The sequence below is a fragment of the Elephantulus edwardii genome, unplaced genomic scaffold (genome assembly GCF_000299155.1).
Source record: "Elephantulus edwardii isolate Elephantulus edwardi_28Jun2011 unplaced genomic scaffold, EleEdw1.0 scaffold00038, whole genome shotgun sequence".
Lineage (NCBI taxonomy): Eukaryota > Metazoa > Chordata > Mammalia > Macroscelidea > Macroscelididae > Elephantulus > Elephantulus edwardii.
Window position 1 is genome coordinate 15295195 of NW_006399788.1, and position 9774 is coordinate 15304968.

Here is a 9774-nt window from a genome sequence, read left to right on the forward strand (position 1 = left end):
TAAGGAGGGAAGGAGAGGGGAGTCCGAATTAATAAACAGATAAATTGAGTGACGAGAAAGGTAGTTCACAATAAGGACTGATTGCTATTGTTGTTGTGTGCCACCAATACATTGTAATTAATACTATAAAACAAAAAAGTTGAAAAATAAAGTTACTTTGTGTTTTGTTGACTATACAAAGGCATTTCTCTGTGTAAATCACAATAAATTGTGGCCAACTAACCTGGAGAAGAATGGGAATACCAGAACACTTGATTGTGCTTATGCTAAACCTATACTTGGACCTCTTTATAGACTCCAGCTTCTAGAATAATTTGCTCAGCATACAGATTGAACAGGTACAGAGAGAGAATACAACCCTGACAAACTTCCCTCTTAATTTTAAACCATGCAGCAGTTCCCTGCTCTGTTCGCACAACAGCCTCCTGGTCCAGGTATAGGTTTTCACATGAGCACAATTCAGTGCTCTGGGACTCCCATTCTTCATAATGTCAGCCACAACTTATTATGATCCATGCAGTCAAATGCCTTTGCATATTCAATAAAAACACAAATAGACATTCTCTGGTATTACTTTCAGCCAGAATCTATGTGACATCAACAATGATATCCCTGCTGCCATGGCCTTTTCTAAATCCCACTTGAACTTAAGGCAGTTCCCTATCTAAATACTGTCCTAAGGCAGCTTTGAATGATCTTCAGCAGTATTTTGCTTGCATGTGTTATTAATGATATTGTTTGATAGTTTCCACTTTCAGTTGGATCACCTTTCGTGGGAAGGGGAACAAATATGGACCTCTTTCAATCCATTGGCCAGATAGCTGTCCTCTAAATTTCCTGGCATAAAGTGGTGAGCACATCCAGTGCTGCATCTATTAGTTGAAACAAGTTGATTGGTATCACATCGATTTCTGGGGCTTCCCCACCACCCAATGCCTTCAAGGCAGTTTCTACTTCCTCTTTCATTACTATTGGCTCCTGCTCATGTGGTACTTCCTGAAATTTTTTAGTGTCAGTCAGTTGTTTTGGTACAGTGATTCTATGTATTCTTTCCATATTCTTTTGATGTTTTCTCAGTCATTCAATATATTGCCCATAGCATCTTTCAACATTGCAACTTAAGGTTTAAATTTGTTTTTCAGTTCTTTCAGCTTGAGAAATACAGAGCGAGCTCTTCCCTTCTCCAATTCCAGCTCTCCACACATTCCATTTTAATACTTTTCTTTGTCTTCTCAAGCTGCCCTTTAAAATCTTCTATTAAAAAAAATCTTCTATTCAGCTCTTTATTTCAGCTTATTTTCCCTTTATTTTGGTTTCTCAATGCTCTAGTACAATTTTTAGAGTCTCTTCTGACATCTGTTTTGATTTTTTTTTTCTTCTCTGTCTTTGTAGTGGCCTTTTGCTTTCTTCATGGATAATATCCTTGATATCATCCCACAGATCATCTGGTCTAGATCATTGGTGTTCAATGCTTCAAAGCTATTCTTTTGATGATTTTGAAATTCAGATAGAATAGATTCAAGATCATATTTTGGTTCTCATGGACTTACTTTAATTTTATTTGGCCTCAATTTTAACTTGCACATGAATTGGTGGTCTGACCCACAGTCTGCCCCAATCTAGTTTTGACTACTGATATTGAACTTTTCCAATGATTCCTTCCACAGATGTAGTCAATCTGATTCCTATGCAGCCCACAGATGAAGTCCATGTGTAAAGTTTCCATTTCTTTGTTTTTCATTTGTCCTTTTTTTAAAAGGCATTTGCAATGAATAAATCATTGAAAATACAAAATTCAATCACTTTATTTCCAGCCTCATTTCTATCATCAAGCCAATATTTTTCAACTACTATTCCTTTTTCACTGATGCCAACTTTTGCATTCCAGTCAACAATTATCATTAACACATCTTGATTGCATGTTTGGTTAATTGCAGAGGGCAAGATTTGGTAATATTTTTCCATTTCTTTCAACTTATCACAACACTGTGTCACAGAGTAGAACTGGAAGTTTTCACAGATGAAGACTGTCTCATCTGTCTCCCACAGAGGAGCAGCTGGATCATTTGAACCACTGACCTTTTGGGTAGTGACTGTGTCACCAAGATTCCTAAAAGTACCACACTACAATCCCCCCAAAAGCCTAAACTCTAAAATAAACTCATCAAAAGGAGATGTAGGGAAAACATGGGGGATTTCATCAACAATGTAAAGTCAAATCCAGACTATATTTGGAGAAAACTGTTCCCTATCCTTCTCTGTGCAGGTAGCAGGGGCCCTGTTTGGAGTTCCTCTGAGCAGTGGCTGGGACATGCTCATAGTCTGAGAATTATCAGACAGAGCAGAGCTGAGGAGACTTGACCTGTGTAAAATGAGGAGTCATCTGTCCTCAAACGTTTTCTTTTCTCCTTGTGCCGCACTGGAGCAAAGAAAGGAAAATGTTTGGTGGCACTTGGCAATTGTCTTCTGAAATCTTTCAAGGCGTTTTAGGGAGGAGGAATTCAGCTTCCATTGTGTGACTCCAAAAGAATTGAGTGCAATGTGTTACTGTGTGGCAGACTTTGGCTCAAGAAAATAAACTTTATAATAACAGGCTTTAGAGAATAATGAGCTTCCTGTCTGTGAAAGCATTGATGCTGAGGCTGGAGAGCTTCTATTGAAAGATGTTATAAACAGCACAGAAAAATACAGTTGGTTTAGTTGGCCTTCGAAGTCTCATCTAAATCTACAGACGACGATGCCAGTATAGCAAAATGTACACTTTCTGCCTGTGAAGGATATAGGATTCTGCAACCAAAGAGAATTAACACGGAAGTGGTAGGTTTTAACAACATTTTTCGTTTATAATCAATAAATGGTGTTGGTTTAGGAGATTTGGGCACCTTCCGTTTCACATTTTTAATACGTCAATGGCAAGGAGTTTTGCAATCCCCCAGAGACATAGCTTTGACAGATGTCCTGGAAGAATCTTGCTATCTGGGGCCAAACTTGCAACCTCCAAACCAACTGGAAGAGCACAGTATGGACACCAGGTCAGACAGAACACACAGGACCGGAGCTGATGGGATCCGTGCTGTGCTGCTCTCTACTGCCATCTGCCGGCTTTTCCCTTGCACTTCTTGGCCACTGATGACGACCACTCAGGATAATACCTTTCTAGAAGGGCCTCTACTGCCCAGAATTCCTGAGGGAGAAGGAGTTTGTGTAACTTCTAGTGGTTCTCAAAAGTTTGGAACCATCATAAATTCACAGGTTATTGGAGTTGGAGCTCTTAGAGCTCATTTTAATTCAGAATAGGGAGCTGAGAGTGCATGGGCATCATGCATCCTACAGAGATATCTTGTGTCCCTTGCAGTGTTGAATAACTTGGAGTCAACATGCACAATTTTGGAAACTTTACCTACAGTTTTGCAATGTTCAGCAAGTCACAAAGCTGAGAGGACTGATTGATAAGTACTTCCATATTCTCAATAAAAGCACAATACACATCAGCTTCGAACTTATTAAAGGATAGCAAAATAAATCCCCCAACAGCCTGTACAAGGAAAGACAATTCCATGAGTCTATGCTGAAAGACCATGGGACTGAAGAGAGAAAACTCCGACTATTCTGCGCCCATCACTCAAGCCAGATGAGGAAGCCTTCAAGAACTACTTACTGAGTAGGCCTGGATGAAGGAGGGACACAGGCCAGGAGGAGAAACCGGCATCGCATTTCCTTGCTGGGGTCTTACTTTGCTGGGCTTGCAAATCCAACTCTGACGTGCTTTAACTAGAGCCTGATCCTGACTCTCACCTAGAGAACTGTAAAAGCAAGATGTTACGAGAGACAATCACAATAATAGGTGGGAGAGAATGGAAATAGGTGTGCACATTGCATTTGCCACGCTTAGTTAATGGGGTTTCCCTCTGGTTGAGTAGAGGCAAAAGCCACACGAGCTATCCTGTTAAGACTTCACTAAAGACATTGCTGGTCAAAGATGCCGTGGGGTATACCATGTGGGTTTGAAAGGTCTCACTCAGCTTGGAGGCACTCAGGTATCAGACTATCATATTGAAAATCCTTTTGTTGCGCAAAAAAAATTCATGGACGAGTCCCATAAAGAGTCAGCACTGGGGACACTGGGGGCTTCCTGTATGTTGTTTTTATTAATTTTGTCACTATTTTGACTCATGACAGCCCCCTGTGGAGAGAACACCAATACCCAGATTACCGTAGTACCTGTCACAAAAGATGTTCCCCCTTTTTCTCCAACTTCTATCCACCTCCCCACCATCCCCACCTTGTCCTGGAGGATCAGGCTAATTCTCCTTAAACTACGCTTACCTGGCTTCTGCCTCAACCCTGGAGAAACCAGTCACAGAGTCCTATGATTAGATCTCGAATGACTGACCTTTTTATTTGAACCAGACTAGAGCTTTCAATACCAAAAAGGGAAGTTCAAATTTTACAATGGAATTGTTCCTTTATTGGAAAGTCAGCAGAAAGGCATGGAACCTGCTCTGACTGTCCAAGATGTCCTCAAAGGGAGGGGAAATCAGGGCATTGCTGAAGGCAGTGGCTGACAGGAAAAAATCAGTTCAGTTCCCCAGTTCCCATTTTTTGTATCATCAAGTTCAACTTCTTTAACAAATCTGTTACACTGGTTTCTCTTTAATACCTTGTAAGTCTTCATTTCCCAGGTCAATACCCAGAGCTGAGCAGTAACCCCCTTTAAAAGAGCTATGTGCTCCCTAAGTGTTGCAACATGAACGTATGTGCTTACCAACCTCCTCCTCTTACCCCTCTTACCAGAAGACCTGTAATTGATTCCTGTCCTAGTCTTTGTTTCCACATGGATAATTAGAGGCTAGAAGAGCACAAGTGATGTATCTCAAATACGTTGGAAAGTACCTGAGCTGCGTCCACTTAAAGGGCCACACTCTTAAGTTTGTGAGGGGTGGTGTATGTTCTGAAAACTGTGTGTTCAGTCCTCAACCGCTCCACATGGCTTCTCCTTTTCTGAGTGACGACTTTTCTGAGGTTCTAGAGCTCTGTGTATTAAGAAGGTGGGCTGGGGATGAAGACAGACAGAGCCAAAGACTGCTCGGGGCACTGGCATGTTGAGTTGCCTGAGGCCTGTCCTGTTCCCACTCCCTAACACACACTCTTCTCCAACCCCAGGCACAAAGATGAAAGTTAGCAGTTTCTTTGGTTGATTCTCCTCAAAGCCCAGACTTTAATTGGAACATTCCTCATTAAGACACTCTGTGCTGTAACTCAGTGTTCGAGCAGAGGTTGTTAAGAGGATGGGAATGCCTTGAAGCCCCTAATCTTCTTGTTTCCTTCATTTCTGAACTCATTTTCTCCTCCTAAGACTCAAGACATTTTCTCTTTGACTAAATGTCCCAAGAGGGAAGAGAAGGCCTCCCCTCTCCTGCTTTAGCTGAGTCTAAAGTCCTCAAGACTTTAGCGGGCAGTATCCAAGGGCCCAACTAAGTCCAGACAACATCTGCCAAATAATAAAAACTCAGCAGAGTAAATGAAAGACTAGAAAACACAAAATATGTTGTTGTTATGCACCATTATGTTGCTTACAACTCCTATCAACCTTATGCACAACAGCTCTGAACCCTGCTCTGAGCCAACCTCACTGTTTCTGACACACCTACTCTCATTACCTCGGTCACTGAATCAATCCATCTTGAGGGTCTTCCTCTCCTGCACTGTCCCTCCACCCTCCCAAGCATGATCTCCCTCTTCAAGGAATGATACTTCCTTGCAACAGGCTCAAAGTATGTGAGACAAAGCTTCCGAATCCTTGCCTCCAAGGGGCTCCGTTTAACCCTCTCTAGGACAAACCTATTCTCCTAGCAGTCTTTAGTATGTTCAGTATTCTTCTCCAGCACCACAGCTCAAAGACATCAAGTCTCCTTCTATCACCCCTATTCATTGTCCAGCTTTCTCATGGCATAGCAAGTAATTATGAACATCATATAATGTATATGAGTAATAATTTTTTAAAAACGCACCACATAACACTAGATGACACTCCAGAAGAGGAAGAGAGGAAAATGTTCACCCCAGGGCCTGTGGTGATGAAGGAGGAAGTTCAAGTTGCTCTGAAGGAATTGGCAAAAAACAAGGCTCCAGGAGTTGATGGCATAGCAATTGACATATTTCAACAAACGGACGCTGCCCTGGATGTGCTCACTAAGTTGTGCCAAGAAATCTGGAGGACAGCCAGCTGGCCAACTGACTAGATCGATATTTGTTTCCATTCCAAAGAAAGGTGACTCAACAGAGTGTGGAAATTATCAAACAGTATCATTAATATCACATGCAAGCAAGATTCTGCTGAAAATTATGCAAAAACTATTGGAGCAATATGTCAACAGAGAACTGCCAGAAGTGCAGGCTGGACTTAGAAGAGACCATGGTATTAGGGATTATACCTAATGTAAGATGGATCTTGGCAGAAAGCAAAAAATATCAGAACAATGTCTATATGTGCTTCGCTGACTATGCAAAGGCTTTTGACTGTGTGGATCACAACAAGCTGTGGCTGACTCTGAGAAGAATGGGAATCCCAGAACATTTGATTGTGCTAATGTGAAACCTATACTTGGACCAAGAGGCACTCATCAGAACAGAGCAAGGAGACACTACATGTTTCAAAATCAAGAAGGGGGTCTGTCATGGATGTATTGTCTCCATACCTTTTCAATCAGTATGCAGAACAGATTATCTGAGACGCTGGGCTGTACGAGGAGGAATGTGGCATCAGGATTGGTGGAAGAGTCATCAACAACCTGCGTTATGCAGACGACACAACCCTGCTTGCTGAAACTGAGGAGGACCTGAAGCGCTTGCTATAGAAGGTCAGGGACTGCAGTTTTCAATATGGATTGAAGCTCAATATCAAAACAAAGATTCTCACCACTGGGCCAACTGGCAGCATCAGTATGGATGGTGAAGAGATTGAGATAGTTAACAGTTGTAGTTTACTTGGTTCCACAGTCAACACTCTTGGCAGTAGCAGCCAGAAAATCAAGAGACGAGTTGCATAGGGAAAGTCAGCTGTGAGGGACCTCTCAAGAGTGCTGAAGAGCAACGACATCAGGCTGGAGACTAAGGTACACCTGATACAGGCTACAGTCTTCGCAATTAAGTGCTATGCATTGAAGAGTTGGACAGTGAATAGGGATGACAGAAAGAGATTTGATGCCTTTGAGTTGTGGTGCTGGAGAAGAGTGTTGAATATACCATGGCCTGCTAGGAGAACAAACAGGTTTGTCCTGGAGAGGGTGAAGCCAGAATGTTCCCTGGAGTCAAGGATTCTGAAGCTTCGCCTGACATACTTTGGGCACGTTGCAAGGAGGGACTGGCCCTTGGAGAGGGACATCATATTTGGGAGAGTGGAGGGATGGTGCAGGAGAGGAAGACCCTTGATGAGATGGATCGATTCTGTGAGTGGAGTGGTGGGAATGAATGTGTTTGAGACGGCAAGGTTGGCACAGGATAGAACAACGGTTAGGGCTCTTATACATAGGGTCGCTATGAGTCACAAGTGACTCGATGGCACATAACAACAACAACAACATATCATTATATATCTTTTGAATTCTGAACCATATATGCCTAGCCACACCAATCTGCACCACAGAACCCTTCCTGAGAGATCATGGGTGATGCAAACAGTTACTGCTGCTATCTGAGTGGCTGCAGGTTCAAGTCCATGCAGTGATGCCTCAGAAGAAAGGCCTGGCCACTTCTGACAAATCAGCCACTGAAAACTCTCTGAATCACAGTTGAAATGGTTTGTGTGAAATGAGGGAAGGCTTGCAAGCCTTTTCTTTTTATTGTTTTTCATTCTTGGCAGGAGCCCTCATGTGATTAAAACGGGTAACATTCCTGATGGCTTATGAAAGGGCAGGTCCATTATATCCACAAGTACCTTGGATAAAAGGCCTGGCTTTCTATTTCCAGAAAAAAACCAGCCATTGAAAAAGCATAGGGACTCTGGCACAAAAAGTGTCCGTGAGTTGAAATCAATCCTATGGTAATTGCCTTCAAAGGTGGTTCAGTGGTAGAAGTTAAGGGGTTAACTTCCAGCAAATGTACCTCATCACTACCTGATGAGGCTTGTGTACTGCTGTAATACTGAACAGCTTTCAGACTAAGATTGACTAATAAGAAAGGTCAGGCAATTTTCTTCTTGGGGGTCAATTCTATGGTAACGAATACGAAGCACAATTCCTATTATGTGAGCTTCAGTCTTACTAACTGGTCTGACGAGAGGGAGAGGGAGCAAAGTTCAGGTAATGAATGGATTCTGTTCTATTCCCCAAGGTTTTGCTGTCACAGTGCCCAAATCAATAACTGATTTTCAACTTAGCAGCATAACACTTTGCCTTATGGACCCAGCAGGAGAGGCTTCACCTTGAAGTCAGGAACACGGTGCCGTTCTCCCTTCTTGTTAAAAGCAGGAGTCATTTTCTAATTCACTGGGTACCAATAAGAATCTTCTTTTCTTTGACCAAATTTAATCTTTGTCTATTTGACTTTCCATTCTGTTACGAAGAGTTTTCAAAAAGAAATTCTAATTTGGAAATAAATTATGGGAGCCTCACTGATACTAAGTACATTAGCAGTAAAATACTATTTCCAGCATTTTGAAGGGATGTGGTAGTATAATTAAACGAAGAAAGTCATTAGTGAGAGTCTTGGCAAGGGTCGGGCTAGCCACAGGCTTCTGTGAATAATATAATCTATAAACCTAACCGACCTATTGGTCTTGGATTGTCCTCATCAAGGTCCAGAAAGGCTCAAGACTGTCAGACCAGCCTTTCACAGCCCTCTCTTGTAATCATAAGCAAATATTCAAACTGCTGAGGCAGAAACAAACACTAGCAAGTGCCTGGGCAGCTAAAGCCTCGTCTAAGGCCAGATATGAAATGTCAGGTCACCTGTCTGGTATTTTTCACCTACAGAAAGAGGGGATGTAGGAACAAAAACAAATACTGGCTTGGGAGAATTCCTCTTTATTTTTTTCCATTCAACCTTAAATATAGACACTCACTCACCAGGTTTGGGAAGTAGCAAAAGCTACACAGGATCTGTAGTGTAGGCCTTGGCTCCCTGTGGCGTCTGTTCCTTCACTGGTAACCAGTGCAGATAAACTGATACCAGTGTCACTCAGATACACCCATGGCAGAAAGTTTAGTTTCATCTGGCTGTGGGGCAGGACTGCAGTCTTAACCACCCTGGTGGAAAACTTGGTGTTCTCTTTAATAACTAATACAACCAAAACATGACCAAGGTAGTTTTGTCTAGTGCTGTTAACATTGAATACTGCTGTACATTAGTGTGAATGAGAGAGATGAACATGTTAATAATAAACATGATTGACTGCTTCTTTAAAAAAACTCCAGCCATCACAGTGTATATACACGGATCTCCACGTTTTTCTGTATGTAGAACCTCAGAATTCAAACCCATTAAGCCAAAAGGTGCAGGTATGACCAATTAGATATACCTAACAGCCTGGACACTGAAGCTTGGACAGACACTTGCATGGTTGTCTGACTCCTCTGGCCTCCATCCCAACAAACATTCTCTATCATTACATGAATTCTGCCACTCAATGAATGAGAAACTACTGAGCGGAAAACTAGTCCTCACCCTCCACTGATATAGGCAAGAGCATTTCAGCAAATCTTCACATTGGCAGCCTGAGCCTTGTCAAAATCTTGGATGGATTCCTCAGAATTTGGGAGGAAGGGGTTGCGTTGT